The sequence below is a fragment of the Pygocentrus nattereri genome, chromosome 2 (assembly GCF_015220715.1).
Source record: "Pygocentrus nattereri isolate fPygNat1 chromosome 2, fPygNat1.pri, whole genome shotgun sequence".
Taxonomy (NCBI): domain Eukaryota; kingdom Metazoa; phylum Chordata; class Actinopteri; order Characiformes; family Serrasalmidae; genus Pygocentrus; species Pygocentrus nattereri.
In genome coordinates, this window is record NC_051212.1 from 14,494,679 (window position 1) to 14,520,307 (window position 25,629).

The following is a 25,629-nucleotide window of genomic DNA, read 5'->3' on the forward strand; positions in this document are numbered from 1 at the left end:
GAACCTAATCAGCCCGAGGGTTTCTGGGAATTGGATTTCCACAAACTCATGGCCCCTTGCTGTGATCACTCTCTGCTTGCAGCTGGCGGTGCAGGCTGGGCACCTTGCTGCTGTCGCCCTCTGCTGGCAGCTGGTGGTGCAGGCTGGACCCTTACAGTTTCAAACTATGTTCAGCTCAAACAACCATGCTCAGAAATCTGTGTATGTGACGATGTCCTATGGAGAATTTGAGCAGATATGCAGGCTAATACACACACACACACACACACACACACACACACACACATATTAGAAATTAAGCATGAAAAGTCTTTCCCCTGCCTTCGCTCCTCCCACAAGAGGTCTTTGTCAAATAAGGACAGACAGATGAGGGAGGGAGAGAGAGAGAGAGAAAGAGAAAAAATAATGTCCAAAGGGGGAAAAAGCTCGCTCGCTCGCTCTCTCTCTCTCTCTCTCTCTCTCTCTCTCTCTCTCTCTCTCTCTCTCTCTCTCTCTCTCTCGTTCAGTGTATTTTTGTTTTTTACTCACAGCAGTTTGAGAGAAGTGCTGTTAACTATTAGATTCACTGCGTTTGCATGTTAAATAGTCTAACTGAGCTGCGTCTGTTTTCAAGTTTCATCAGTTCATTTGGTTCACAAAGTTTTTGGCCAACAATAGTTTGTTCTGAAAAATGTGAGCATAGTCTTAGAATTTCAGACAGAAGTAAACAGCGCCAACAAGCCATCATCGAAGCTGGCCACAGTGGCCCATTGTGAACTGCAGCCTGACCACACCAGTCAAGCATTGCGAGCCATGAAGGGGTGCCAGTAATTGTAGCACACACATATTTAAGAAAATTATTTATTTTCTGATTTTCTGATAATATTTTAGGACACTGTAGGTCTGAATGTGCTTAGACACCGGCATTAATTAAAGGGGGTGTTTCTGAAAATGACTGAATGTGAACGAAAATAACAGCAGCGTGTGAATGAAATTATACTGGGTTCTCACTGAGAAGAGTGTCTGTCAGTGTACAGCAGTGCTGTGTCTGCATCTGAGTGGTGTGAGTGATACGGAACATGTAGCATTTCATTTTGGTGCTTATAGATCAGATGACATGTTTTGTTGATTTTCTAAATGAATAAAAGTCAACATCCTCTACAGAAACTTAAATATGACATTTTTTCTGCACATTTTAGTGCAAAGTTTCTGTTTATTTGTTGAGTTTAACATTTTTGTGGGAAAAAGGGCAAAAACTATAAAATGTGCTATAAACTTTTCACAGAAAACATTTTATGTTTACCTCGTCATTTCAATGTGTTAAACTCATAAATATTTTAAAATAAAATATTAGTTAAAGCTCTTGTGCTGCACGCACATTTCCTGGTGGGTCCACCAGGCATGAAATGATTTCACAACCACAATTCAGAAATCTGCTGACGGTAAACAAATGCATCATCATCATCTTTTACAATTGATATTTTATTGAGAAAAGTCTGACTATTTATCCACAAAACAGGATGTTTGTGAACTTGTTTGCAGCACAATCTCTGTCTGTAGGAATGACCACTGTGTGTGCCGACCCCACGACCTTTAAATTCCATCAACATTATGAAATGTTTCTAAACTGAAATACGTCCATATTTGGAGTGCTGGAGTTTAACCTTCGTCCATGCGATGGTCAGCAAGCAACCAAAACTTTTTTTCTATTCTCACCCGAGTCATATAACTAGGTGCTGGACTGACTTGACCAACCTATACGCAAGCAGCATGAATACATTACTAATATGGGAGGAAGCAAAGGAGCAGCTTAGCCCCTATACACTACATTATTGTTCAAAGTGTTTTGATTTTATTTACAAGCCATTATATATAAGACAATAAGGTTACTGTACCTCCAGATGTTTCACCTGGTTTACGGTTGGAATGGCTGTATTGCTGTGCTGCCCTTTCAGATTAAATCTGCCTGTGATAACAGCTAATCTTTCATATTAATGCATCATATCCTCTGTTTCTGTCTCTGCTTTAGTGCTGACTGTCCTCATCCACAGTGGACAAACAGGTAAACATTTGATGTTTATATGTGAATTATTTGATTTATATTCATCAATATTTTATTTTACATTTTTAACCTTTCCTTTAATAGATGATTTAAAAAGTGGCTCAAATCAGGGAAATAATGTTTATATGTTTGTTGCAAGTTTGTAATAGTAAATTAAGCTGATCATGTTGATGTTCAGTAGATCAGTGTAGATCAAAGATGTCTTTCCTTTAAGGATAAATGTTTGCTGTTGGATTCTTACAGATCAGCCAGTGGTGAAAATTAAAAAGCCTCTTGACCAGAAAGAAATATTTATACAACCCCAATTACAATGATTTGGGACATAAATTTATAAAACATAAATAAAAACAGAATACAATTATTTGTAAATCCTTTCCATCCTATATTCAACTGAATACTCTACAAAGACAAAATATACAAAAGATATTTAATGTTCAAACTGATAAACTTTGTTTTTTTGCAAATATTCACTCATTTTGAATTTGATGCCTGCAACATGTTCCAAAGAAGTTGGGACAGGGGCACGTTTACCACTGTGTTACATCACCTTTCCTTTTAACAACACTCAATAAGTGTTTGGGAACTGAGGACACTAATTGTTGAAGCTTTGTAGGTGGAATTCTTTCCCATTCTTGCTTGATGTACAACTTCAGTTGCTCAACAGTCCGGGGTGTCCATTGTCGTATTTTGAGCTTCATAATGCGCCACACATTTTCAATGGGAGACAGGTCTGGACTTCAGGCAGGCCAGTCTAGTACCCACACTCTTTTACTACGAAGCCACGCTGTTGTAACACGTGCAGAATGTGGCTTGCCGTTGTCTTGCTGAAATAAGCAGGACGTCCCTGAAAAAGACGTTGCTTGGATGGCAGCATATGTTGCTCCAAAACCTGTATGTACACAGATGTGCAAGTTACCCATGTCATGGGCATTAACACACCCCCCAAACCATCAGAGATGCTGGCTTTTGAACTTTGCGCTGATAACAATCCAGACAGTCCTTTTCCTCTTTGGACAACGTCCATGATTTCCAAAAACAGTTTGAAATGTGGACTCGTCGGACCACAGGACACTTTTCCACTTTGCGTCAGTCCATCTCAGATGAGCTCAGGCCCAGAGAAGCCGGCAGTGTTTCTGGGTGTTGTTGATATATGGATTTCGCTTTGCATGGCAGAGTTTTAACTTGCACTTTTAGATGGAGCGACGAACTGTGTTCACTGACGGTGGTTTTCTGAAGTGTTCCTGAGCCCATGTGATAATATCCGTTACAGAATGATGTCTGTTTTTAATGCTGTGCTGCCTGAGGGATCGAAGGTCATGGGCATTCAGTGTTGGTGTTCTGCCTTGCTGCTTACTTGCAGAGATTTCTCCAGATTCTCTGAATCTTTTGATGATATTATGGACTGTAGCCGATGAAATCCCTAAATTCCTTGCATTTGCACGTTGAGAAATGCTGTTTTTAAACTGTTGGACTATTTGCTCACGCAGTTGTTCACAAAGTGGTGAACCTCGCCCCATCCTTGCTTGTGAACGACTGAGCCTTTCAGAGATGCTCCCTTTATACCCAATCATGACACTCACCTGTTTCCAATTAACCTGTTCACCTGTGGAATGTTCCAAACAGGTGTTTTTTCCAGCATTCCTCAACTTTCCCAGTGTTTTGTTGCCCCTGTCCCAACTTCTCTGGAACGTGTTGCAGGCATCAAATCCAAAATGAGTGAATATTTGCAAAAAACAAAGTTTATCCGTTTGAACATTAAATATCTTGCTTTTTAGTGTAGTGTATTCAATTGAATATAGGTTGAAAAGAATTTTCAAATCATTGTAGTCTTTGTAGTTTTTGTTTTACACAGCATCAATGTCAAATGTGAAATAGAGGGAGGGCAAAGTGCTGTGCAAACTTACAGCTGGTTCCACTCTCATAAGAATGGAAATGTTCAGCCCTCTGAAAGGAAAAGTGAAAACAGGTCCACAGCAAATGACAGATTTACCTGTGTAACATGGACCCAAAGTGACCCAAACAGAACTAAAACCAGTGAACCTGTTAAACTGTCTGTGTGACGTGAGTTTGTTTATCTTAATCTCTTTACAGAATATTCAACATCACTGAATCTGTAGATCAGTTTTACAGATACAGAATTGTAGAATTACAGAATATCCACTGATTAAATAAAAAAGAAAGTTCTAAATGTCTGTCGGAGTCTGCGGCAGCACGTAAGAAAACTTTCAAGACTCCTAGCGATCTAAAAACAGAAACACGAGAATGTATGGTAGCCGACTCGGCCCATCATTAAAGCGACAGTACACATTTTTTAATCCATATACGACAGATAACCTAAACATATGAATTCTAATTCTTTTAATTTCCCTATGTAATATTCATTTGAATCACAAAAATAAACATATCTATTAAATTATAAATTCAAACAAAATTTTTTTAAACATTAATTTCTATTTATGTAAGGGGGAGCGAGGAGGCGGACGCACACGCGTAGATAAGCGACATTTATTAGGGGCAAATCCAGGGTCGTGGTCAAAACAGTCCAGGGTCAATGAGCCGACACGTACAGATTTAGGGTATGACATACCAAAAGATCAGAACCAACACAAACAAAGAACAGGTACACAGATACAACGATACAAAGACTGGCAAACGCAAGGGGCAAACACAGGGCTTAAATACATGGAACAACGAGGGACAGGTGAAAACAATCAGGGGCGGAGTTACACAACCAAAACACGAGCACATGGACAGGACTGGGAGGGGCCAACCGTGACAATTTATAACAACATAAGGTCTATTTTGGCCGCTACATACCCGGCCCCTAATTGCTTTCTATCCTAGAAACAATTACAAAATAGAAGAAAAACTACTTAACAGTCCTTTTCATTCTGCTTCTTGAAGCAGGCAGAGTTTGGTGATCGGCCGCTCAAGCTCGTTCGTCTTCGTCTTGACGCGAACCTTGCGGACGACTCCATGTTCGTCCACCACGATCTTCACTATTCTTCCCATTAGTCATGATCCTCTGGGGGCTGATTCGTCAACGATCAAGACTACGTCCCCCTGGCTGAAGTTACGCGCTGGACGATTCCATTTCTGTCTTTTTTGCAGATATTCTCTGGTCCAGCGTTTCCAGAACAGATCACTCATATACTGGACTTGCCTACATCTTTTGCGTGCGTATCATCCTCATCGAAGACGCCCGTTGGTAGGTTGGGGTTAGTCTTGAGCAAGTGTTGTGGGGTAAGAGCTTCCAAATCATTAATGTCATTAGAAGGCATAGTAATAGGCCTACTATTTAGGATGGCTTCACATTCACAGAAGAACGTTTGAAGACCTTCTTCATCCAGGCTTTGTTCTTTCAACGTAGCATTCATGATCTTCCTGACTGAACGAATGATTCTTTCCCACACTCCTCCGTGGTGGGATCCGGATGGTGGATTGAACAGCCACTTGATATCACATTGAAGAAGGCTGTTCTCGATCTGCGCAGCATTCCACTCCTTTATTGCCTTCTTCAGCTCATGGTCGGCTCCGACGAAGTTGGTCCCGTTGTCAGATCTCATTTCCTTCACTTGACCCCTTCTCGCAGTGAAGCGACGCAGAGCTTGAATAAAGGAGTCTGTCTCCAATGATGTTGCCATTTCTATGTGGACCGCACGACATGCGAAGCAGGTGAATATAACCCCAAATCTTTTTACACACACTCTTCCCCGCTTGACGATGAATGGCCCGAACAAATCCACACCAGTTCGTTGTGGTTCGTTTGGTAGAACTCGGTTTCTTGGTAAGTCTGCCATCATTTGCGTACCTGATGCACCATGTTGTCTTTGACAGGTAGTACACCGAGACAGCATTTTTCTGACTGACGATGGAGCATCAATGATCCAGTACCTTTGGCGTACGTGAGACAAGACATGATTGCATCCACTGTGCCCTAAGCGCTCGTGTGCATCCTGGAGGATCAAGTCTGCTACGTGATGGTTCTTAGGGATAATCATTGGATGCTCGGCTGAGCCTCCCTCCAACGCGAAGGATTCCTTCCTCGAGTTGTGGATTGAGTCTGAAGATTCAACTACTTTGACAATTTCGTTCTTCATGAAGGTGCTCACCCTTTGACCCCTCGAGGCACAATCGGCAGAATTCAACTGAGTGTTGACATAGCTCCATTGGTGCACGTTTGATGCTTGCAGGATTATGGCAATCCTGTTTGCTACAAATGTCTTAAACCTGATTTTCTCGTTGGCTATGTACTTGAGTACATAGTCTGCCAGTGGCAACTGAAGCTCCTTCTTCAACATGACATCCACCTTCACAGCTAAGGCAGCCGCCGTCAGCTCCAACCGTGGGATGGTAGTTGGTTTCAGAGGGGCGACGCTCGCCTTCCCCAAGTGAACAGTGAACTTGGTTACTGCTGTTCTTCTGGACTAAGTACGTGTCAGTACCATAGCCTGTTTCGCATGCGTCACAAAAGTGATGCAATTGAGCCTGCAAAGCTTTGCCAAATTCAGGTGGCTTGAAGCATTGAGTTACTCCAAAGTCAGTGAGCTGTTGGAGTTCTTCAATCCACTTGGTCCATTGTTGTGCATGGTGTTCTGGCACAGCATCATCCCAGCCTATTCTTAGTCTACACAATTCTTGCAGGATGTTTCTAGCAGGTAATATGACTGGTGATAACATTCCAAGCGGATCATAGACTGAGATCATTGTTGACAGGATTCCTCTCCTTGTGAGAGGCTTCTGTTCTATGTTTACCTGAAACTTGAATTGATCTGACCGGATGCACCATTGTACTCCCAAGGCTCTCTTGATGGCGAGTGAGTGTTGGTCGAGATCAAGGTCTTTGATTTCCGTCGCTCGGTCTTCAAGCGGAATGGTTAACATCAAGTTTCGACTGTTGGTCGTCCATTTCGTGAGTCTAAAGCCTCCTGCTTGACAGATGGCTGTCAAGTCGTGGAGTAGCTTGATGGCTTCCTGTTCTGAGTTGACCGATTTTAAACAATCATCGACATAAAAATTGTTCAACACTGTCTGTACAGCTTCTACATTGAAAGTACTTATGTTGTCCTCGGCACACCTTCTCAGCGCATAGCTTGCGCAGCTTGGTGAGGAGGTGGCTCCAAACAAGTGTACCTCCATTCTGTACTCCTGCAGCTCTTTTGAGATGTCCCCGTCAGGCCGCCATAAAAACTTGTGGAGGTCTGCGTCTTCAGGTGGGACCTTAACCTGGTGGAACATTGACTCCACATCGGCCATGACTGCGATTGGCTCCTGACGAAATCGAGTTAAGACACCAACCAGACTGCTGGTCATGTCAGGGCCTTGCAGTAGCTGCTCATTGAGCGTGGTTCCCTGATACGAAGCGCCGCAGTCGAATACCACTCGAAGTTTGTGCTTCTTGGGGTGGTAGACGGCATGATGCGGAATAAACCACACCTTTCCATCACTCCTGTTTAGTTCTTTGTCTGGAACCTTGACAGCGTATCCCATGCTAATCACTTGGTTCATGAAGCTGACATATTCCTCTCAAAATGTCTGGTTTTTCTGAAGCTTCTTTTTCATGTTGAGGGCTCGTTGCTCTGTCACTGCTCTATTGTTAGGCATTTTCACATCTTTGTTCTTCAATGGCAAACCAATAAAGTAGTGACCGTTGACCAGCTTTGTGGATGTGGTAACTCTGTCCATAAACAGTTGATCTTCCTTGGACATCTCACGCTGCTCTCCAAGAGCATTCTCGGGAAAATCGTACTTGAATTGTTGCATCCACAATTCTTCAAGTCGAGTCACCGATATCCGATTCATTTGAATCTGTGGGTACCCATGCTCTGACCAGCTTCTGATGTTTTCACGAAGAGGCCCGTTCACTGTCCATCCCAAGACTGTACGAACTGCATACGGCCCATCTTTCACGCTGCGGATTACCTCTTGTGGCTCCAAAGCCTTTGTAAAGTCAGTCCCAATCAGAAGATCGATATCCGCTTTGATTGATGGAATTCGTACGCCTCGTAAGTGCGGCCAACTATCCACGTCTTCTTGGGTAGGAATGTTCTCCTGACTAGCAGGTATGGCCCTTTGCATGAACACACCATTAAGCTCGAAAGTCATCACCTTCCAGACTGCTGCATGAGACTGCCTTTTGGTCTCCCATGGTGGTAAGTAGGATGTTAACATTTGTTCCTTGCAGGTTAAGGTTGTTGGCTAGCTTGTTAGTGCAAAAGGAGGCGTTGCTGCCTGGATCCAGGAACGCATAGCAAGTCAGCACCTTGTTACCTTTCTTTGCCTTCACTCTCACTGGAACAATGGCGAGGACGGTTCCTGTACTCCTGGCCCCAGTCTGAGAGCAAGTTTCCCCGGCATCCACAAATCCACTGACCACTTGTTGTTCTTCTTGTGAAGACTCCTCCTTTTGTTCCTCCCGTGAAGCGTTTTCTTTCGGTATGTCTTTAGGTTTCTGCTTTATGTGTGACAGTGTAGGGTGTTTAGCTGAACACATCTCACAGCTCTTCTTTTCTTCACAGGTACTGCTCATGTGTCCTCCTATAAGACAGCTGAAGCAGAGGCCCTTACTTTTAAGGAATTCTATTTTTTCTTTGTGCAACCTTTTTTGTAGTTTCTTGCACTGTTCCATTGTATGATCTCCCTGACAGAAGATACAAGGTTTCATGAAAGCCATGTTCATGTTTGGCTTCTTTTCTTTAGCTTTCTTGTTGTCAGCACCACCAACATCTTTCACTGCTTTCTGCTCTTTAGCTTCAGTGGCTAACGTTGTGATGTTTTTCTTGCCAGTTGACCTTTCAGGTTGGCGCTTGGTTTGACCTGAGATTTCACCAAACACAGGGTGTGCTGCCATTTCAGCCTGTTTGGCAATGAATGACACCACGTCTTTAAACTTTGTTTGCCGGTCTTTTTTCTGAATGTCAATGGCGATGCTCCTAAATTTCTCCCTCAACCGGTATGGGAGTTTTGAGATGACTGTGCGCATGTTCGCGGCATTCTCCATCTCATCCAAGTACTCTAGGTCCGAGATTGCGTAGTCACAATTGGTCAGAAAGAGAGCATATGCTTCAAGTGCCTTAACTGACTTGATAGTAGGCCAATTTAGAGCCTTGTCAAGGTATGCCATCGAGATCTTATATTTGTCACCAAAGCGCTCCTTTAATAATTTCTTGGCTTCAAAGTAGCCCTGTTCTGGGTCCATATGAAAACAGCTGCGCACTAAATCATTAGGCTGACCAGTGTGCTGTTCTAAATAGTAAAGCCGATCTTTGCTGTTTTCAGTCTTGCTTTCTATGCGATGCTCGAAAGCTCTCATGAAGAGACGGTATTCCATTGGATCTCCTTTAAACACTGGAATGTTTGGCGATGGCAATGTTGATAGCTTTTGTTGCTTTATTAAACTCTCAGTTATTTCGTTTTGGCATTGCATGACAGAAACTAAGTTATCTGTGTTTGCAGAATTGCCTTTTGGAGTGGCATACACTTGACGTGCATCAGACACTGGTCGTGCAACAGGTGCTGCATTGACAGCTATTCCACCACTATGGCTGTGCTGAGATACATTACTAGCCCCACCGCTCCTATTGTGGCCAACATGTTGTCTCTGGGTAGCCATCAGTGAATCCAGTCTACTGCCTTTAGAGCCTCTTGACACATTTGATCCTACTTCATATTTTCTTAGCACAGTTAATTTTGCATCTGATTCATCAAGCTCTGCTTGTAACTCCAATTCTTCCTTGTCAGCTTTGAGCTGTAGCTCCTTTTCCTCCAAAGCCCTTTTTTGTTTCAATGTAGCTGTCTTAGTTAACAAAGTAGCTTGCTCCAATTCCACTTTCAAACGCTCAGCACGAGCTAATGATACTACAGAGGCAGCTGAGACAGACTTGGCCTTTTTGCTCTTTCTGGATGTAGCCGAAGCGCTACCTTCAGGATTTATCTTGTTGTTCAGTTTTGTAGACTCTTCTATGCGAAACATTGCATCCTGTATCCATAAATTCATTTCTTGCACAAATTTACTGTGCTCATAGTATTTTGGCTGAAACCAATCACTTTGATCTCTCTCCATGTTCTCTACACATCCAAGCTGACTGTACAGGTCTTTAATATCAGCATTTATCTTACTGAATTCTGCTATCAGCTCTTTATACTTGTCTAACAATTCCTGCGTTATAATTTCCACATTTGCGTCATCATCCATTAAAGCGAGCATTTCGTTTCTTTTCTCGGTCAATTTGCCTAGCTTAGCTCTTCTGATTGCTTTTTTTGAACGTCAGTCTGTTTCTTTTTTTTTTCTATTCCACCGACAGTCACGTAGCAGCCACTTGTCCACTCACCAGTCACGAATGCAGATCGTGATCGTGCTGGTTCCGCAGTCCCTCGTTAAATCTTCTTTTCGGTTTCAGCAAACCCCTCCAACGTTTATAATCCAATGTCAAGCAAGTTTTCTTACTTTTTGTAGATGCTTGTTCTTGATGAGACCGCTAGGAATGTGCTTTTTCTTACAGTGACGAACTCTCCGACCCAAAGTTGTTGTTTCACTCTGAATGTCCATGTCCATGTGCCAGAGTGTATGGCAGCCGACTCGGCCCATTATTAAAGCGACAGTACACATTTTTTAATCCATATACGACAGATAACCTAAACATATGAATTCTAATTCTTTTAATTTCCCTATGTAATATTCATCATTTGAATCACAAAAATAAACATATCTATTAAATTATAAATTCAAACAAAATTATTTATCTTTTTTAAACATTAATTTCTATTTATAACAACATAACTTTGAGGTGATGGAGGTAACGTCAGCTCTGTTACATGAGAATGATGAGCAATGGCGATTGATTAGTATCAGTATTTAGTGGTATTGCTTACTTCCCAAAATCTGGCACAAAACAGCTCCTTTCATTTCTGCTCCCTTTCATTTCAGCGCCCTTTCATTTCAGCTCCCTTTCATTTCAGCGCCCTTTCATTTCAGCGCCCTTTCATCCCTCTTTTTTTCTCTTAGGAAGCCTTTGTCTCTCAGGTTTTGTTGACTGTTCGTTTTCACAAAGTAAGCAATATAAGTGTGAAAATGTCTTTAGTTGTTATTTTTCATTTCTGTTACTTACTTTTTTTAAGTTGCCATGATTAAAGAGATATTTGGTATTCAGTGGTTTGGATATTGACATGGTAAGACTATTATTGGTGATTGTGATATGATAATGCTAAGACTGAATCCAGTGACTTTAACCAATAATGTTTTAATTCATTTTGTTTTTTTCCATGTCGCTCTTCTCTGTAACCCCACATACATAAATTACAAGTCGGTTGTGCTCTGCTAATTATGAGAAGCCGGTCTAAACCAAAAATGCCAGGGCCGATTTTTTGTCCCAGTCCAACCCTTGGTCTGACCAATACATCTTGTTTAACGTTCAATTCAAATCAATTTAAGGCAATTAATCCATTATAATTCATTTTAAATGTCGTCTGTTTCCTTTTGAGGATTAATTATTGATTCATTTTCAGTTAGAAAATCAACATATTGTCATTTGACAGGGGTGACAAAATTTTGTATACATCTATAAGTGCGCTTCACAGGATTACAACTACTGACTGTAGCCGATCAGTTACTACACGGTTTATCAGCTTTCTATCACGTCCTTCAATGGAAAGGGATCAACACTGGACCACTGCTGACCAGTTTAACTGTAATTACTGTAACTGTGTCTGTATATCTTACTGCAGCTCACACAGTAAGATTAACTGATATAGTGACTAAGATTAATTGATATAGTTTATAAGATTAGCTAATGCGGTTATTAACATTAATAAATGATCAAACTCTGATATATAATATTAGAAAGTAAGAGCATAAAGTGAAAGATTAACCTGCACTGAGTCACTGTATAACAGAACATGTGGACCCAGCACTAGCTTTGTTGTAAATTAAAATGAAATATTTATTAATATTTAAACCTTTTTCCTGTTTGCTGAAGATATGAATGCTTATTCCAACCTGTAAAAAGAAAAGATGATACAATTTAGAATAAAAGACAAACATGACAAACGTTGTTTTATCTAAAGTAATGTACTGCAGACTGAGAGAAAAGTGGTGATATACAGTCTAGCTAACTAAAATTAACTACACTACATTATCAAAAGTGTTCGCTCATCTGCCTTCACACACATATGAACTTGAGTGACATCCCATTCTTAATCCATAGGGTTTAATATGATGTCAGCCCACCCTTTGCCATCCCCAAACTGTTCCCATAAAGTTGGGAGTATGAAATTGTCCAAAATCTCTTGGTGCTGAAGCATTAAGAGTTCCTTTCACTGGAACTAAGGGGCCGAGCCCAACTCCTGAAAAACAACTCCACACCATAATCCCCCCTCCACCAAACTTTACACTTGGCACAATGTAGCCAGACAAGTACCGTTCTCCTGGCAACCATCAAACCCAGACTCATCCATCGGAAGCGTGATTTATCACTCCAGAGAACACGTCTCCACTGCTCTAGAGTCCAGTGGAGGCGCTTTACACCACTGCATTCAACGCTTTGCATTGTGCTTGGTGATGTAAGGCTTAGATGCAGCTGCTCGGCCATGGCAACCCATTCCATGAAGCTCTCTACACTGTTCTTGAGCTAATCTGAAGGTCACATGAAGTTTGGAGGTCTGTGGCAATTGACTCTGCAGAAAGTTGCCGACCTCTGCGCACTATGCGCCTCAGCATCCGCTGACATCACGCTGTCATTTTACATGGCCTACCACTTCGTGGCTGAGCTGCTGTTGTTTCTAATCGCTTCCTCTGTGTTATATTACCACTGACAGTTGACTGTGGAATATTTAATGGTGAGGAAACGTCATGACTGGACTTGTAGCACAGGTGGCGTCGGATCACTGTACCACGCTGGAATTCACTGAGCTCCTGAGAGCGACCCATTCTTTCACTAATGTTTGTAGAAGCAGTCTGCAGGCCTAGGGGCTTGGTTTTATACACCTGTGGCCCTGGTAGTGATTGGAACACCTGAATTCAATGATTTGGATGGGAGAGTGAATACTTTTGGCAATATAGTGTATGTTAGCTGTGTAACTTTAGCCACATTATTTACAAATACTATACAGATACTGTTAAGGTTTACTTTAAAATGACCTAAAAATACTTTTAAAATATTCAACTAAAATTTTGTTAAATATCCGATAAATAGCTACAGCTTCCAGAAACAGTGGAAAGAAACATTGTAGCTAGCATGCTAACATTAGCTAAGTGAATCTTATCAGTCTCACATCACAACTAAAGAAAATCCGGTTCATAATAAAGAGTTCTCTTGAAATAAAATGTCTGCTGTTGGTTTTACTGACAAATAGACGTCTATATCTATAAAAGTCTACATGTTATGGAAGTTTACTTACTGATTCCTGTCAGAGACTCTGCTGTGCTGATGAGTCATTTACCTAACTCTGCTTTAACCGATGCTGTTATAGTTTGAAAATGAGCCCTTGGGCTGTTTACTTAGTTACTGTCTAAAAATTTCGAAGTAAAAAAGTGTGAATGAACTATGTAAACAAATATAGCCCTATTTCCAAAAAAGTTGGGATGCCATGCAAAATGTAAATCAAAATGCAATGATATGCAAATCACTTAACCTGTATTTAATTGAGAACAGTAAAAAAGAAGACCACATATCCAATGTTGAAACTGACAAATGTTATAGTTTTTTGAACAATAGAAAGTTCAAATGAAAGTTGTGAGGGTGGAAACAAAAAGGCTGGTAAAGTTGTGCAATGCTAAAAAACACACCTGGTGGTTTATTGACATCATATGTATGTAACATGATCGGGTATAAAAAAAGCATCTCAGAGAGGCCGAGTCTTTCAGAAGGAAAGATGAGGAGGGGTACACCACTCTGTGAAAGACTGCACAATCAAATAGTGGAACAATTCAAGAATAACGTTTTTCAACATAAAATGGCATAGAACTTTTGTTTTTCATCATCTATGGTACAGAATATCATTAAACATCTCAGAGAATACGGTGAAATCTCTGTATGCAAGGGACAAGGCCAAAATACAGTATTTGCTGGCCGTGAACTTTAAGCCATCAGGTGGCACTGCATTTAAAACAGACATGATTCTGTAGCAGAAATCACTGCATGGGCTTCGAAAAACTTCTGCCGTTTACTGTCTGTAAACACAGTTCATCACTGCATCCATAAATGCAAGTTAAACGCAAAGAAGAAACTGTACATAAACAGGATCCAGAAATGCTGCCACCTTCTCTGGGCCTGAGCTCATTTAGAATGGACTGAGACGAAGTGGGAAAGTGGTCAGACAAATCTACATTTAAGATTCTATTTGGAAATCATGGACACTGTGTCCTCTGGACTACAGACCACTCAGCTTGTTATCAATGCACAGTTCAAAAGCCAGTATTCCTAATGGTATAAGGGTACATTAGCACACATGACATGGGTGACATGCACATCTATGAAGGCACCGTTAATGCTGAACAATATATACATGTTATGGCATATTTCTATTTTTTTCAGAGAAGCCTTGTTTATTTCAGCAAGACAATGTCAAACCACAATCTGCACATATTACAACAGCTTTGCTCAGTATTAAGAGTCCAGGTGCTAAACTGACCTGCCTGCTGTCCAGAACAGTCACTAAAACATTTGGCACATTATAAAGTGAAATATACAACACAGGAGACCCTGAACTGATGAGCAGCTGAAATCCTATACCAAACAAGAATGGGAAACATTTCTCTTTAAAAACTACAGCAAGTGGTCTCCTTGGTTCCCAAACGCTTACAGAGCATTGTTAAAAGAGGAGAGGATACCCAGTGGTAAACATGCCCATGTCCCTTTTTTGGAACATGTTGGCATCAAATTCAAAATTTCAAAAATTCATATTTAAAAAAAAAAACTAAATTACTCAGTTTAAACATTTGATATGTTGTCTTTAGTATTTTGCTTTAACAATATGGTTTACATGATTTCCACATCATTGTGTTTGTATTAGTAATGCTGAATTATGTGTGGCATAATGTGCCAAAATGCTGTGAAATCAGTACAGAATAGACTAGTGGATTATTTACTAAGAGAATAACAGAAAACCATATTATTAAAGTATTAAACTATTATAATCAGACCTACAGTAAGATGTGTTCATTCAGCAGTTCAACAAAGGCAGCTGCCCTGTACGTTACATACAGGAATGACCAGCCTATGAACAGCTAACTAAAGTGTTTCACCTTATTCATTGTTTCCTTTAAACAACGTGGGAATTGTTTCTTGGTTGATTTCTGTCTGCAGTGATTTTAGTCTAAATCTAATCTAAATTCAGTCAAGACAGAATGATCAACTGGAGAAACTGACTAGTCTGAATATCTTTATTCCTGTTAATAACTAATGATGTGTTTATTAGTTATGTTATTAGTTAATGTGTTATTTCTTCATCATTAGTTAACAGTATCTGTGCCCCCTACAGTGAAGTGATACACTATTACACTACTATGATTCACTACTATATAGAATAGAATAGAATAGAATTCAACTTTATTGTCATTGCGTATGTCACAGGTACAAGGCAACGAAATGCAGTTTGCATCCATCCAGAAGTGCTTAGCAGCAATATAAATATGTATCTTACAATGTACAGTAAGTATAGTATATACAGGTTAAAAAAATATGAGGGGGTATGAACATGAAGGGGGTTATACAGGTTATAAACAAGAATGAACAGGTTATAAATATGAAGGGGGATAAGTATGTACTTATGAACAGGTAGAGTATTTACACAGTATATACAATAATGGGCAGTATATATAGCAGATGTAAGTGCCGGTAAGTGGTGTTGAGTGGTGTGTAAGTCTGTGTGTACAGTCCATTGTTATTTAGATGTCAGGAGGCAGAGTTCAGGAGTGTGACAGCTGTTGGGAAGAAGCTATTCCGGTACCTGGTGGTCTTAGTCCGGAGGCTCCTGTAGCGCCTCCCAGAGGGCAGGGGGGTTGAAGAGTCTGTGTGCTGGGTGACTGGGATCTTTGATGATTTTCCCAGCCCATATAGTGAAGTGAACACAGAGTTCACATATAATACATGGAGGATCCTTTGAAAAATAAAACACTATATATGTCACATTAAACTTTATTAAGAAAGAAGTAAACAACAAGTGAACAAATAACATGTTACACAAACATGAAATACACAATAAAACATCAAGTAATCAGTGTTTATGAAACTGACTGTCAGATCACATCACCTCTCCACAGCTGTCTGACACAGTAAAGTGTAAATCAGCTCTTTCTCTGTTCACCTTACACAGCAGCTTGTTTATGATGGAGCTCAGACACAGACAGACCTGACAGCAGAATCTCTAACAGCAGCTCTGCAGAGGAAATAAGCAGATTAATGAGTTTATTACTTTTACCTCAAATTAGAGTTGAAGGTGAGCCAAAGTCAAAAGATCAACAGTCAATGTGAATTATACACACACACACACACACACACACACACACACAGGACGGCTTCAATTAAACAGTCTATTTATTGACTAAATATCAAATGAATATTGACAGTTCATTCCATTATAAAGTTGGGTTACACTACTGATTCATCTAATATTCATTTAACATATGATTACTGGGAACTATTTTAAAAAGACAATGTGAAGACCGACTGGTAGCTCAGGTTTCCTGACGTGAACAAATTCAGAGAAACACTTTGCGGTCATTAAACCAAAATCTTACTCTAAAATCTTAAACTAAACCTTAAATTTGACTGAAATACAGCCAGAAAAACAGCTGAATCCTGGAGACGTGCGTTTTAAGCAGTATGTGCATTTAACACTTTAACATTAGTGATACATATGTCTGTATTTCTTTTGAAATGATGAGTTAACAGAACGTCTAAAGACGTTTCACATTCAAAAACCACAATCTAATACATCTGATACACTGAGGGAGGCAGTCATGGGCAGGGGGTTAGCGAGCCGGCCCTGTGACCAGAAGGTTGGCGGTTCGATCCCCAGAACCGACAGTACATGACTCAGGTGACCTTGAGCAAGACACCTAACCCCCAACTGCCCTCCACGCGCCGTTGATAGGGCTGCCCACTGTTCCGGGCAAGTGTGCTCACTGCCCCTTAGTGTTTGTGTGCTCACTAGTGTGTATGTGGTGGTTCATTTCACGGATGGGTTAAATACAGTGAAATTTCCCCAGTGTGGGGCTAATAAGGGTAACTTATCTGCTTCAACTGATCAGCCTCTTTCACATTTACAAAAGAAGTGTTTTGTGGCAAAACCATGTCTGCATTTTTAATGATATAAGTTGTTGAGAGTGAGCTTTACAAACAGGAAATATTAATTCTCTACTTTTAATAGAAAATAAGAATATTTTTTCCATTAAAATGATTTTATATGAACTATAATTTAAATCAAAACTCTCAAATTGCTACAAATGAATAAACAGTGTTTTGTAATGAAAAATATCAATTTATTATTATTATTATTATGACTACTAATACTGATTTGTCAACTCTGTCATTATTCAGTCATTTTTCCAAACTCACGTGCATCTTCCGACTGAATATTTCAGTCTCCAAGTTTCTAAATGATTCGTCCTGTTTTTACAGCGAGACCAAAAGCTACAGTGACAATACACCCAGCTAGTCCTGTGTTCATCGGAGAGACAGTCACTCTCACATGTGATATAGGAAGTGGACATCATTGGCAGTATGACTGGGTTAAGGATAGTAAACCTCTCAGTGAAGCTCGATGGAGGAATGAATACACCATTTCTAAAGTTGCTGAGTCTCATAGAGGAGATTATACCTGTAAAGGAAGACGGTCAACAGACTCACGTTACTCAGAGACCAGTGATGCTGTTACACTGACTGTATCAGGTGAGTAACGTCTCAGTCACAAAGTCTTTCTGCTGTTATTACTTTGAAATAATGAAGTGGTTTTAATGCAGATAAATAATAAAAAGGTAATAAGGGTGAAAATATTGTTTAAAACTTGATATGTAGCTCTGTCATTCAGTTTACACTGATTTTGAGTTTTAATAAAATCTAATAATAAATATGAAACGTAATTAAAAATAAAGCCTGAAAAATAACGGACGAAAGCCAATAATTAAGATTTTTTAAATTGTCTTTACAGTCTGTCAAGTTTTTGTGGCCCTCACCAAGTGGGAGCACAACCCACTACTTTAATTTCAAGCGTTCTGCTGTTGCAGCCCTTATACTTTAAACTGAAGGGCACACAGAACCAAGATTTTCCCCAAAAAAGGAAAATGCAGGCCCGATTAACTCCAGCGTCTCATGAAGAGAGCACTGCCCTCGGCCTCATGGTGCACTGCCACCCCACATTAAACCCAATAAGCACAATCAAAAAACAAAAATTTAAATAAATGAATAATTAAATCAAAACATACAGCAAGGAAAGAAAATCTCAACCTAATATGAAAAGCAGATTTACACCCAACAGAAACCACAAGGAGGGGTTGGTCTCCCAGGGTGACCTGAAACCACTAAGACCCTTTTCCACCCAAGACCACACCACCCAACCATCAGGGACCTCCACCCTTACGCAGCCTTACTGCGTAGTTTAGGCACCAGGCTGAATAAAAGCTCCTCGGAGCAAACACTACAGCAGATGTCCAGTCCCAAAACAGTAGAAGAGAAAGCAGCACCAACATAGTATTAAAACAGGAGAAAACAGGAAAACAGTGGCTATTATCCCCCCACAGGCACCAGCAGCCTGCAGAGCACAGACAGGCACACGACTATTCAAACCAGCCTGTTTTTAAAGCCAACATCCCCTTAAACTGGACCAGCTCGACCTGGACAATCACAGTGTTAGTCCACTTAACACTGAGCTCTTCAGCTCCTGCTAGACCCCTGAATCCTGCTAGACCCCTGAATTCTGCTAGACCCCTGCTAGACCCCTGAATCCTGCTAGACCCCTGAATGCTGCTAGACCCCTGAATCCGGCTAGACCCCTGAATCCGGCTAGACCCCTGAATCCTGCTGGACCCCCTGAATCCTGCTAGACCCCTGCTAGACCCCTGAATCCGGCTAGACCCCTGAATCCAGCTAGACCCCTGAATTCTGCTAGACCCCTGAAAGACCCCTGAATCCTGCTAGACCCCTGAATGCAGCTAGACCCCTGAATGCGGCTCCAGCTGTAAAACCCATGTCCGGGTGTTTAAGGCTGGTTTAGGCGAGTCTGGGTGGAGGTGAGAGTTGGAGCTCCTACCTGCTCGTTAGGGGCTTCACGGGCGGAGCTTCACTGCTGAACCTCCCGACCTGCTCTATGATCACGGACGCCGCTTGGGCCGCTCTGGAAATCGTCCTCACGCACGTGATTTGCAGCGTCCACGACCCGCGTCACGACTTTCTTCCATCTTAACTCGGCAGCCCCGACGCGGACTGCTGACTACGACCGGCAGAAGACCAGACGAGACTAAACGATACTGTGGCGAACTATCGCGGGACTGAGACACACCTGGAGCACGAAGATGGCTGCCTCCAGGGGATGCTTTCAAATTAAAAGTCCCCATCTCACCCTTAACCCTGCTGGCTACAGCTAGTAACCTGCATATATGTACAGAAAGATGCAGAAAGCACAGTAACTTGTTTCCAGGCTGTTAAAAGTTCTATATCCGAGTATTTCAATACTACATGATCAAAGCATAAACTTTCAACAACGAGAGGTTTTTACATTTTATATGTTCAAATGTTTGAGTAACACATTTTCTGTTATATCCATAAAAATTCACTGACAAACCAGTATATTCAGTACTCCTACCTTCCGTTGTTACCTGCAGACAGGTACTTACACTCAGTGGCCATTTTATCAGAAACACTTACCATATAGGTAAACATTAAAGGAGCGTATTAATTGGACAGAGACTGATGGGCTACAGTCGGTCAGTGTAGACCTACAAAGTGCACCTTTATGTAGGTGTTACTGATAAAATGTCCAGTGAGTGGCCACTCAGTTTACACAGCAGGCGTAACTAATTACTGTAGTCTACTATGATCACTATTAACACAGTAGATGTGTTTGAAATATTTCTAAAGCATTTCATTTTTACTGCAAGCAGAATATAAACCAGTTGTGATGGTGTTTCAGAGCCGTGTCTACAGTGGAGACTCTGTCACTCAGAGCTGTGGATCAGGCAGAGTAAACCAAACACAGCTGATACGTTTCAGCTTCTTTGTGCAGAAAGACAGACGTCAGCAGTTAATTTACAGAATAATTCTGCTGTAAACTGTAGAGAACTGCTGCACATTTACAGCAGAAACACTGCAGTGATCTACTGTCCTCCTTAAAGCAGTAGACTGCAGTAAAGAGTGATGCAGTAATTAGCTGTGATTTGCTGATTGTATTGTGAGAGTCTGCCTGTCTCTGAACGTTGTGGTGATAGAGGACAGAGCTTCCCATCAGTCCTTGCAGTTTTTGTGACTGTGATTTTTGTCTTAACATGTAATTCTTACTGTAAATATACGTCTGAATGCAGTTTACATGTTCTGGTATTCTAGTCATGGTGGTGTTTTGTGTTTCAGTAACTGGACCAGCCTGTAAAGTTATAATACAGTATGGACGCCATAAATAAACAGAAGTTATTGTTATTTCACACTAAACCGTTTTAGCATGAAGAGTCAGTGCAGCTCCTGCTTTGAACTCCCGGCCACTATAAAGATGTAGAGTTCTGCTCTGCTGAGCTGCTGTGTTATTCTAGTGTAAAACAAGCTTTAGTCTGATAAATCATCAGAGCTCAGAGCTCAGAGCGGGTGGGCTACTATGCTAGCTGACAACATGGATCAGAACAGATTTAGATGAGAACATGTTTGAAGAACAAATAAGTGAGTCATTATTTTATTAAGATAAGATACGATACGATAAGATAATCCTTTATTAGTCCCACAGCGGGGAAATTCACAGTATTACAGCAGCAGCAGAGTGACTCTCAGTCAGTGAGTCTCAGACAAACACCTTCACCATCGGATCAGCAGCAGATCAGGATCAGGGTCAGTACTGGTGTAGAGGAGAGAGAGATAACAGACCCTCATCATCACAACCCAGCAATCCTGTTACTCTCAGAGTGAAAGTTAAGATCAGTGCTTTTATATTGTCACTGTAAAAAATGTGATTATAGAAATAATTTAATTTTAAAATTGAATTCCTGTAAGCAACATAACAAAATCATAATGTGTAACCAGCCCATCAGTACTGTGTTTACAACTATAATTACATTTGTATTTTATATTTAAGGGTGGTTTAGTAGCTTCTAATCAAAGTCCATTTTCTTTGTTTTTATTTTTTATGTCTTATATATTAACTCAATTGTATTTCTGCAAACTTGGGTAAATGGTACCAACGCAGAATAATAATAATGTACAGAGCATCAATCCTGTTTTTAGAATAAGGCTATTTTTACAGCAAAGGGTATTTTAGTGGTTTATAATCATTATTTAACATTTCATTATGTTCCTAAAGCCTTGACTGTGTAACAGTTTTACAGCTGACCATCCTCAGCAAACCTCGTATCTCCATTTCTGTTGATTTTCAGTTTTTAAGATCATTTGAAAAAGCTTTTTGGCCTTTATATTGTGTGTAAAGTTCATGAAAGATGGGCCAAAATAAACGGCCTAAAATGACTTGGAAAGAAGTCTGGTTCCATTGACTTACATTGAAAGTAATGTGTGTTTTTCCTTCTCCTCTAAAGTTTCCATTTTGGAGATACAATGTTTTGTTCCGACAGCAGTGATATGCACATGTTCCTATTCAGATAATATTTCAGAGTGTTTGTTTAACCTTAGTGTATTTTGATGAAACACAAATTACAGAATAAATCTCAGTTCTCAAATAGACATTAAAGAACCAGTAGGAGCCTAATGGTCCAGTGCAGTGGATCTCAGTGTGCTGTAGATTTTCATTCAGACAGTAAAATTACTCAGGATAAATTAACACAGTCATTTAAGAAAACGGTCTTTTTCAGCTTATCCTAGAAAGACATTAGCACATTATTTGTGCTACTAACAGTTAGAACTTTGTTACTGAGCTTGATTTGAGCTGCTGGACATACTGACCCAGTACAAGCATGCGGTTCAACGTCAGTGCAGCAGAGTAAAATATTGGGAGAGTCTGTTCAACATAAATGATGAACTAACCCAACTTTGTGTAAATAGACCACAATATAGAAATATGTACACATGTGCAGTCGTGACTGACGTCTCTTTTTTCTGAATTTATTCAAACACCATTTCACTTTATAGTAAATTTGTTTTGCTAGTTTATTTTTATGAACAAAAACATGAACTAACTCTAAATCTGCACTAAATCTAACTCTCTGAATCTGCACTGCTGCTCTCTTCTTTCTGTAGATCTACCCAAACCTACACTGACTGTAGAACCAGAGAGACCTGTGTTCAGTGGAGAGTCAGTCACTCTGAAGTGTGAGATTAAAGGTTATGATGGATGGACGTATCAGTGGTATAAACAGGATCCATGGAGTAGATGGACTGCAGTGTCTCATTCTGAGTATCACACTGTAAACGGAGACACTCTCACCATCAGAAGAGACACTGTGAATCATGGAGATCAGTACTGGTGTAGAGGAGAGAGACATGACAGATCAACATCATCACAGTACAGTGACCCTGTTACTCTCACTGTAAAGAGTGAGTCTGTTAACGTTTATATTTTACGTCTTTTCATGTTCACATATAAACAATTCAGTTAGTCTGTTGGAGACTCTAATGATTCTTCTTTAATGGTGACACTTTCTGTGGTCTAGAACAGTCGACCCCAAACCTGGTCGTGGAGACCCCCTTTGATCTAAACACTTTAATAGAAACACAAGAAGGTGTTTTAAGATGGGGGGCAACTTATATATGACATGACAGATGACGTCCTGCAAAATGTTTACTTTGTTTTTTCATTTTATTTATAATTTGTGTCAAACAGATTGTGTCATACAGCTATAATAATGTGAGAAATGACAGTAAAAATATCTAACTGACACATCAAACCACTGACGCACATCTTCTCTCTGCTCTCTTGTTCTGGACCAACTTTATGTAAATGAGCTGAACTTTATGTAAATGAGCTGAACGTTATGTAAATGAGCTGACCTTTATGTAAATGATCTGGCCAACAGTTTTCATCTCACTGCAATGAAAACACTGCGTTCACTTAAACAGAGCAGCTACTACAGATTTAGAAAGTATAAAAACACAAACTCAGCTCTACAACAAGCTCACACTCCACTCAGGTTATTAGAAAGTTCAGAATGTTTTATTATTTATTCATCTGTTTGTTATTTATTTATTTATTTGTTTGTTTTTAACTGTTGCAATCCTGAAATCAGGAGCTGCTGATTCCTTGTTTCTTGCTTCCCTACATTTTAGTGTTTTCTGTGCTCCTAACACATCTGATCTGTATAATGACATAATGAACAGGCCTTTACTGGGATCAGGTGGGTGTGTTAGTGCAGGTAACCATTAAAATGTGCAGGACAGGGGGTCTCCAGGACAAGGGTTGAGAACCACTGATGTGGAAAGAGACACCAAGAATTTATTTTCATTTATTTCTGTAAACTGCGTGGATGTTTCATTGTTTGTTTCCATTTCAGTGACATGTTTAGCCTCTGACTGCAAAATGTGCTCTAAGACTTTATTCTTTCTTGTGTTCTCACAGCTTTACCTACTGCTGAACTCACTGTAGAGCCCAAACGGAGTCCTGTGTTCAGTGGAGAGTCAGTCACTCTGAAGTGTGAGATTAAAGGTTATGATGGATGGACGTATCAGTGGTATAAACAGGATCCATGGAGTAGATGGACTGCAGTGTCTCAGTCTGTGCATCACACTGTAAACGGAGACACTCTCACCATCAGAGGAGACACTGTGATTAATGGAGATCAGTATCTGTGTAGAGGAGAGAGACACGACAGACCAACATCATCAGAGTACAGTTCCTCTGTTACTCTCACTGTAAAGGGTGAGCTCTTAACTATGATTTCTACTAAATGAAATTATTAATCAGTGTAGCAGGTCGAGGTTTTACAGCACTGAAATCTCTGGAGTTGATCTCAAATGTATCCAGGTGGTACCAGGGAGGTGCTAAGAAGTGCTCAAGAACCCCCTGAAAATCATTCAGCGCCCCGTTAGCACCCGTGAAAACGTTGATTTGCCTTTTTATATAAATAATGTACCTTTCATTAGACTTTACGTTCATAAGTCTTTTCCACCTCCCACAAGTTTATAATTGATCTGTGTACCTACACAGTCCCTCACTGAGACCGCTGATAAAGGATCAGGTCTTTTAGAGAACTCTTAATCAAAACACCCTAAAATGCTGATCTTCAGTCAGACACTAATATATATACACACTACTATTGCGAGGTCACTGTAGTGGATTATTTTAATAAGCTGTTTAAACACAAATCACTTCTTATTCCTTCCAAAAGACAGAAAAGTCAGAACTAACCAGTGAAAGTACCAGCAGCTCCCACTTTGAGTCAGTCTCTTCATCAGTTACAGCAGCGGCTTCTGTACAAGTGAGTTTAAGGACCAGCTTGACCTGGACAATGACGGTGTTAGTTCACTTAACACTGAGCTACTCAGCTCCTGCTAAACCCCTGAATCCTGCTAGACCCCTGAATCCTGCTAGACCCCTGAATCCTACTAGACCCCTGCTAGACCCCTGAATCCTGCTAGACCCCTGAATGCGGCTCCAGCTGTAAAACCCATGTCCGGGTGTTTAAGGCTGGTTTAGGCGAGTCTGGGTGGAGGTGAGAGTTGGAGGTCCTACCTGCTCGTTAGGGGCTTCACGGGCGGAGCTTCACTGCTGAACCTCCCGACCTGCTCTATGATCCCGGACGCCGCTTGGGCCGCTCTGGAAATCGTCCTCACGCACGTGATTTGCAGCGTCCACGACCCGCGTCACGACTTTCTTCCATCTTAACTCGGCAGCCCCGACGCGGACTGCTGACTACGACCGGCAGAAGACCAGACGAGACTAAACGATACTGTGGCGAACTATCGCGGGACTGAGACACACCTGGAGCTCGAAGATGGCTGCCTCCAGGGGATGCTTTCAAATTAAAAGTCCCCATCTCACCCTTAACCCTGCTGGCTACAGCTAGTAACCTGCATATATGTACAGAAAGATGCAGAAAGCACAGTAACTTGTTTTCAGGCTGTTAAAAGTTCTATATCAGAGTATTTCAATACTACATGATCAAAGCATGAACTTTCAACAACGAGAGGTTTTTACATTTTATATGTTCAAATGTTTGAGTAACACATTTTCTGTTATATCCATAAAAATTCACTGACAAACCAGTATATTCAGTACTCCTACCTTCCGTTGTGACCTGCAGACAGGTACTTACACTCAGTGGCCATTTTATCAGAAACACTTACCATATAGGTAAACATTAAAGGAGCGTATTAATTGGACAGAGACTGATGGGCTACAGTCGGTCAGTGTAGACCTACAAAGTGCACCTTTATGTAGGTGTTACTGATAAAATGTCCAGTGAGTGGCCACTCAGTTCACACAGCAGACGTAACTAATTACTGTAGTCTACT

General features: G+C 40.8%; 1 protein-coding gene and 1 long non-coding RNA gene across 3 annotated transcripts in view; both read right to left on the reverse strand.

The window, feature by feature from the left end:
- The window catches only part of LOC108415343 (carcinoembryonic antigen-related cell adhesion molecule 5-like), a 653,433-nt gene that overhangs the window by 54,294 nt on the left and 573,510 nt on the right, over positions 1-25,629 (reverse strand). The window lies entirely within an intron of this gene.
- On the reverse strand, positions 22,523-25,077 carry LOC119266031. 2 transcript variants are annotated; one of them, XR_005131817.1, is made up of 3 exons: positions 24,848-25,077; positions 23,741-23,961; positions 22,523-22,642 (listed from the first exon to the last, which is right to left on the reverse strand). It is a non-coding gene; the product is annotated as an uncharacterized LOC119266031 (long non-coding RNA). The 2 variants fall into 2 exon arrangements; XR_005131818.1 differs by lacking the exon at positions 24,848-25,077 and adding an exon at positions 24,524-24,602.